This window comes from Synchiropus splendidus, chromosome 15, assembly GCF_027744825.2.
Source record: "Synchiropus splendidus isolate RoL2022-P1 chromosome 15, RoL_Sspl_1.0, whole genome shotgun sequence".
Classification (NCBI taxonomy): Eukaryota; Metazoa; Chordata; class Actinopteri; order Syngnathiformes; family Callionymidae; genus Synchiropus; species Synchiropus splendidus.
In genome coordinates this window covers 11797474-11804751 of record NC_071348.1, presented here as the reverse complement: position 1 = coordinate 11804751, position 7278 = coordinate 11797474, and positions in this window count along the sequence as shown.

Below are 7278 nucleotides of genomic sequence, written 5' to 3'. Positions count from 1 at the left end.
CAGTTTTGGACAGGTAGTCTGCGACGTGAAAATATCTATACTTTTACTTCTATTTTTAACAAAGCAACCAATATTCAGGTCAACAAACCAGAGAAAATCATAAAAAATGGTAGTCAGCTAAGTCCAAAATTGACTCCTGCAAATGTGTTACTATTCGTGAAAGGAAAACCTGGCCGTGCCTGAGCATGTCAGCTAGTGGAAATGGAGATAAGTGTAATTTAACTTGGATTTAGTCCATTTTCCCCCGAGGAAGATCCTAAATAGATCTGCAAACTTGGGAAAAGGAACAAAGGCCTTGGGTGATGATGTGAGAGCACAGAAGATGTTTGTTTTGGTATGTATGGACAGTCATTTTTGCTTGTTCAAAAGAAATAATAATCGCTGCTGCCTGAAATTCCAGTTTGGAAATGTAAATTTATATTTTCTAACTGGCATACTCACGTATGTGTGTGTGTTGTGAGACGCTACAAGAGCATCTCGTATGTTTTACATGTTACTGTTGAATATTACAGTTGTGCAGTCGTTTGGGTTCATTCCGTTGTTTGCTTTTCATTTAAATCGTAAAACATTTTTGGACAAAGTAGTGTTGCAGCATGACTCTGCCCCTCAGCGGGTTCCTGTCGTTCATCGCAGCGGAACGGTTCCCCCTTTCGGCTGTTTTCCCTCCCGTCTCACACATGCACATTGGAATAAGTCGAAACTAATCCAAACACAATCTTCCATCTGTTTCCACTCCTATCTCCTGCTAGGTTACTGATTTTTATGCTTTTATCTCATCCCTGATGTGATAAATTGGAAAAGTTTTTTGGGAGTGTGGGTGTGCGTTTGGGGGGTTTTCGGGGCTGGTACGGCAGCGGCAGCAGCGGTGGTGTTGGTGAAGTAGGCTGCAATTAGTGCGGCGCTAATGAACATCCCTCTCATTATCAGCGAATCAACAGGCCTCTGCTAATTACTGCTAGCAGGACAGGCTTAAGGTCCCTCAGGACCATAACTCACTGGACGACCTGCCAGGAGCTACAGGTGCACTCCACTTTGTGCCAAACCACAAAATCCCTATCACCCTAAATAAACCACATTTTTTCTTCCTTTAAGTTCATTTCATTTAGAGTTAACCCATCCTGAGCAGCCCTCGGAGCTGAGGAGGATTTACTCAGAATGAGAGTGTGAAAAAGTTTTGGAATCAATTGAAGAGTTACGGGGTGCGGCATGTGCCGCTGTTACACAGAGAAACACAAACTAAAGATTCCAGCTGTCCCTGCAAAAGTAGTGCCCAACTGTGGTGAAAATGATTGTTTAAAGATGACTGTTTTGTTTTATGAACTTATGTAAGAGTGAGTTTCTGCAATGTAAAATTGGATTTTAAAAAGCAGTGAACACAATTCTAAACATAATTATCAATTGTGTTCCACCCACAAAAGACGGTTCTCTGAATTCTCACTTCCAAGGCGCCAAATAGTGACTCATTCAAGTGACTTTTGTGTCCTATGTTGATGTCTTCTGCGTTGCAAAGGTGTTTCAAAGTAAGCAATTTTGATTCTCATGTGATACTCCAAAAAGGGGGGGGAGGCCCATTTATGACCAACGTTCCCTACGGATCCAAACACGGACGGAGCCTTCTGTCCAATGCTCGTTCATTTCGTCCGTATTTCTGCATGTTTCCACAAAGCGTACGGATGCAGACCAAACAGAGCAGTACCACTGGAAACCAAGAGGGGCAGTGTTGCTGTTACTACCCATTACATAGCTCTAATGAGACACGAAGAAGACAAAACAATGATGGAAATTCTCCGTCCTCCAGTCCCGATATATTTTAGAGCCTCACCGACCACTGCCTCCTTCAGTGCTGCCTCTGTTTCCTCTTTTGTGCATGAGCTACATTATTAATACTTCCACAGTTGCCATGTTGGTTTTGGAGTTTGTTGTTGTCATGTAAACTTTTCAGTGGTGAACAGGTGAATAGCAATACACATGGACGCAATGTTCCCTCCAATTTTTCATGTGTCTGAGAAAACGCACAAACTCTCTGAGCAGGCACATGGACCACTGTGAGCGAGCTGTAATAGTTTATTTGCATATTTCTCAGTGAGGAATGGAGCATGTGTCAAATTTGAAATAAAAAAAAAGAAATAAAAGCCTTTCTATTGTCTTTGAATTGTATAGATTCTTTACATATCTGAATCATCATGTAATATATTCACAAAACATATATCAAGAATCTTCCAATACAACAAGTAAACTAACTCTAGTCATTGAAGTCACATTACACCATTGAAAGCGCTGGATGCCAGTTATTTCAAGCAACTTTTACAAACATTTATCCTTTCTCATAAGGCTCATGAAGCCGTGTGTTGTGAGACTTAATTTTGTCCACTTGAGCCCACTGCATTCTGAGACCACTGGTAATGGAACAGGGCGCTTGTGTGGATCAGGCTACAATGAACAAGGAACAGGTTTCTTTCACTGACTACACTGTTCATTTCTTCACCTACACTTCACTAGTGTGTAATCTCTCAACGATTCTCTCTCTTGTTTTTCTCCCTCCTTTGCATAACTCTGCTGCCCCAATTGGCTCAGTGCATACACACATTCTGACCAACCACAAGCAACTTTAAGAAACATCAGCCAGCTCCGATAGTTCTCTTCAAATACCCAGCTCTTCTAGTTGCTGTTCGTTTCATCGTGTATATCGCGATGTCACTTGGCGGAAGATGCTCTTAAGCACCACTTCACCGGAGGAAGCGTGGAAACTGCCGGCCTGGATTCAAGATGAATTTTTGTTGCATAGCGCAGATATTTTTGTGCACTGAGATTGTATCAGCAGTGCGCAATTGTGCAAGACTTAAAGAGAACATTGCATAGAAGTATGACATCAGTGACAGTAACACGGTACATACGTAACGGGAGCAGAAGTGGGCCTTTAGGATGCGAAGGGGAGATGGTCACATGCTCTCACCTGTAATTCTATTTGCGATGTCGCCTTATGTCTCTCCCCCTTCAGGTGTTTCATATACCAAGTGACACACTGCATATATACAGAGCAACAGGAGCACCATCCCATTGCTTACCCTAACCACAAGCTTTGTCTTTCTTTTGCATTATATGCTGTGGAAGGCAGAAGATGCACTTCATTTCAAAGCCTGATGCGTCAACATGCAACGCTAAAGGTGGACTACTTAGTCAGCATGAAGATACTTGAAGATTTACACTTGAAGATAGCAATTTGGAAGGGAGAAAGTTGCATTTTATTCACTTGTAGCCACATTTTGAATGCTTTTTCAAATCTTTCAAGGTGTATCTAAACAGGTACAACTTACATGTCCAAGCTATAGTCCCTATGGCCAGGCTCTACTTTTTCTGTTTTGATTGTAAGCCACCTTTTGCAGTGGAGTAAGTACTGTACTTATTGTATCCGATTGTGGAGATTGTTTGGCCAGGCCTGAATGTGGCCCACAGGCCACCTGTTGGACAGGGCTGCCTCGAGTGTTCATCCCTGCTTTAGCAGTAGGTCATTGAGACTTGATCGATTGGAAGCTCAAGAAAGTATCTTCTAGCAGATTTTTTGTAATGTTTATGAATATAAAACATGCGGTTGTCCCTGTCATTTGGTGCACCTCCCCATCACCATTGTATTGAAACCTTACGCCTGAGGCTGATCAAACACTGTAGGTTATTATAATGCTTACAGTTCCAGATGGTGTAGACATGCAAGGGTGTGTTTACTTAGTTAAGTAACTTGTGTTGTCTCTTCAGAGGCCAGAACATTTTGCACAATGGTGAGCCATTGAGGACAAGAGAGTAGACAAAGACCCATGAGGGATAATGCTTTGAGATACTGTTCCGACCCCGTGGCTGCAAGTAACTAGTAGGACGAGTATTTGCGAGACCTTTGTAACAGTTAAAAATGGTCACATAAACGGAAGAGATTACACCTCAGGGTTTATGAAGCCTGTTCGGATAATTTACCGCCAGTATGGGACTTTGACCAGCTTTATTTTGTTTCAGACAATACTTCATATGATCTGCACTTTTTTTTTTTTAATCGTGTGAAACAAGTATGTCATCACTGAATACATAAATGATTTATTAAAGTTGACTTTTCACCCAATTGCACTACATGTACACAGGATTGTATATGTATGTCAGTTTTGGAGTTATGATGTTGAAAATGATGAACAGAGTCCCAATAAGTAGCATCTCGGTTAATGGAGGTAAAAAATGAATGTGAAAATAATGGGACAACAAGCTGAAATTATAGGATTATTGTTCTCTTATTCTCACTGCCACAATGGAGAACCTTGTGTCTTTGTGACCTCAGCGAAAGAGTTTCTGTGATGCCTTTCTGAAAACAAAATAACAATGAAACCTTTCAGCAAATTTTGATGATAGAATATTAATGTAATAATTAATATTTGTGATGGATCCACTCATCTTTTGAAGGACTGTGGAGAGAGCAGCAGCACATTCTTCATGACTGTGACTAAGCATGCAAGTTTTGGAACATGACCGCCACCTGGTGTGCCATTGAGCCCAGTGCTATCAATGATATTTCAAGTCATTCTATAGAAATACTAAATGTGGGGCAATTATATTTGGTCAAAAAACGTTTCATCTATATTTGAGTGTCTCATCCAAAATTGGTTTGTCAAATCGTCACAGCACAAGTCCAATGCTCTAAGCTAGTAACAGGTAGATGAGGTTTCATGAAACAGTGTCCTGATTCTCAGAGGCCACCAGATGGCACTGTTTGGTGTAAAATGTTTGGACTTGCACAACCAATTCAATGAAACCTCACATCGTTTCTAAACCAAGAGCGCCATCTAGTGGCCTCTGAATATTAGAATCTCTTCCATCAACCCTGCAATACTGTTTCATGATACCCCATCTACTCATCACTACTATAAGCTAAAGGTTAAGTTAGCTTAAAGTTAAAGGCTTGACAACGTAAAGGTTACTGAGGTTGAAATAAGTTGATTTAACTTGAAGATTTTAAATCCACTAAAACTCAGTCAACAGCACTGCATTTCGCTTAACTCGCCGAACACACACACCATTCTGCTCTGCAAACAAGTGTTCCACAGATGAAACGGCTCAATCTCATTTTTGAATGTCAATGAGCGCGGGCAGAGGCCCTTCTCTATCACACTTTATTAATTCAATCTCTAATTGAAACGTGTACCTTCTATCTCCATTGATAACACGACTAAAGACTTTTAGTCAGTGAGGCGAGCAAACACCAAGAAGATTCTCAGTGTCAGCCATTAAGACGGGACCTTGGTATATAAAACATACCCCCCTTTCTATCCGCCCATAACTTAAGCAGAGATCAGTGGCTAACACTCTTAATCCCAAGGGGGTGCTTTCTGAGCTGTAATTTAAAAATAGCGTTTTAATAACACACCACTGCTACAGTACATTAATCTCAGAATTAATTATCGGCCCCACCCCCAGCTTATTTGCTCGAAAGAGGCTCTTTGCCTGCATTTCTTGTGTTTTAGTTCTATTTATTCCGCGAGTGAGTGGATAAAGAGATGCATGTGGAGAGTCCTGCTCAGAGTGCGGCAATTATGCAGTCATTGCTGGTGGGTTATGAGAAGTGGTGAAGGAAACAAAACCGCGGGGCGTCATTTGGCGTAAACGGTCAGCAAGGTGTGATACTCTTGAACAGTAAAAAAAAAGAAAATCATTTATTAGGGCTTGTGGATTAAATAAATCAATGAAGGTAGATGCCAAGCTGCATATTTCATCCTTGTTTCTCTTTTTTTGTGTTATTTCTTCCCAGTAGCCTCAAGCTCTTGTGGTCCATCTTCATCTGGATGAACCAGGTAACCTGTTCATGGACTCCTTCAGGACAATAAGTCCTTTTCTTCACTTTAAATCAAGTGCACTGCTGCTTCAAAACTGGGTACTGACCAGTCCACAAAAAGCTGCATCATTTTAACAATATCTGTTCCCTCAAATCAAAACTTGGCAATGATGCAGTCATTGCTGGTGGGTCACGAGAAGTGGTGAAGGAAACAAAACCGCTGGGGCGTCATTTGGCGTAAACGGTCAGCAAAGTCTGATACTCTTGAACAGAAAAAAAGACAAAATAATAATAATTTATTATGGCTCGTGGATTGAATAAAAGCCGGCGACTAATTCAAAGTTATTGTATGAAAGTGCCGCCGCGTTGCAAATAAGTCCACATTTGTTTACATTTTTATGCAAGAAAATGTTTTTAATCAAATGTCACTGGAAGCGATAGGAAATCAATTCCAAAGAGAAATTAAGACGGGTAATGCGTCTGCGAGCCCGGCCTTAAGGCAGCGCAAATATTCAAAAACAATATTAAACCGCGATAAATAAAATATGAGCCTTCTTTGGCAATATAGCATTCGGGCGTCAGGGGAAGTGGGCACTTAATGCAACTTAATGAAACGGCGGGGTTGTGTTTAAAGGCGCGGTAATTGTCGGCGCATTTGTCGGAAGGTGATGATGGTGTTGCTCAGCCCTCTGGCAGCAGTCGCCGGCTGACAGGAGATCAAGTCCGACACTGACAGTGATTATAAGTATATGAGCTGGGGATGTAGAATCGCTGCCTTTCTTGTTCTCTCTCCGCTCGCTTCCTGTTTCCCCTGATTGACTGACTGACTGACCTCTATTGTCATAGCTCCACAGCTGACAGTGATCTTCTCACATACATCACTTTGTATGTTCTCGGCTGAATAGCTGCAACGCGCGTGAACCCTGCATCAGGCAGGTGCCCCCGGGTCTGTGTATCACAGATAACCTTTACAAGGAGGTGTAGTTCGCGCCTCCCGGCCCTAGCACCTTCGCACTATCACATCAAAGAATCTGGATATGGTTAAAATCCGAGACCAGAGAGACAGTGGCGGCGTGGCATGCATGATTGATGTCGAGTTTGTAACATTAGGTGTAATACAGGAGATAGCATGAAGTGTAAGATTGCATTTGAGCGTGTTGAAGAAAATTGGAGTCTGTTTGACAGATCTTGGTATTTTATGGTGTCTTTTGATCCTTTTTCCCGGATATCTGGCCAACACTGAACAAAGAGCAACAGGATGCTGTTTATTTTATTTATTTATTTATTTTTTTTCAGCTAGATATCTGCTCCCAGTTATTATTAATGTGGTGTTTTTTTGTTCCCTTTAGGTCCTCAATGTTAAGGTTTTGGGTCACACATGTCAAACACTGGCATCAAGATCCAAATGACTTCCCAATGTCTATTAAACATGGTCAGTGTTGCTATGGGTAAATGAGGTTTCATGAAACAGTGTG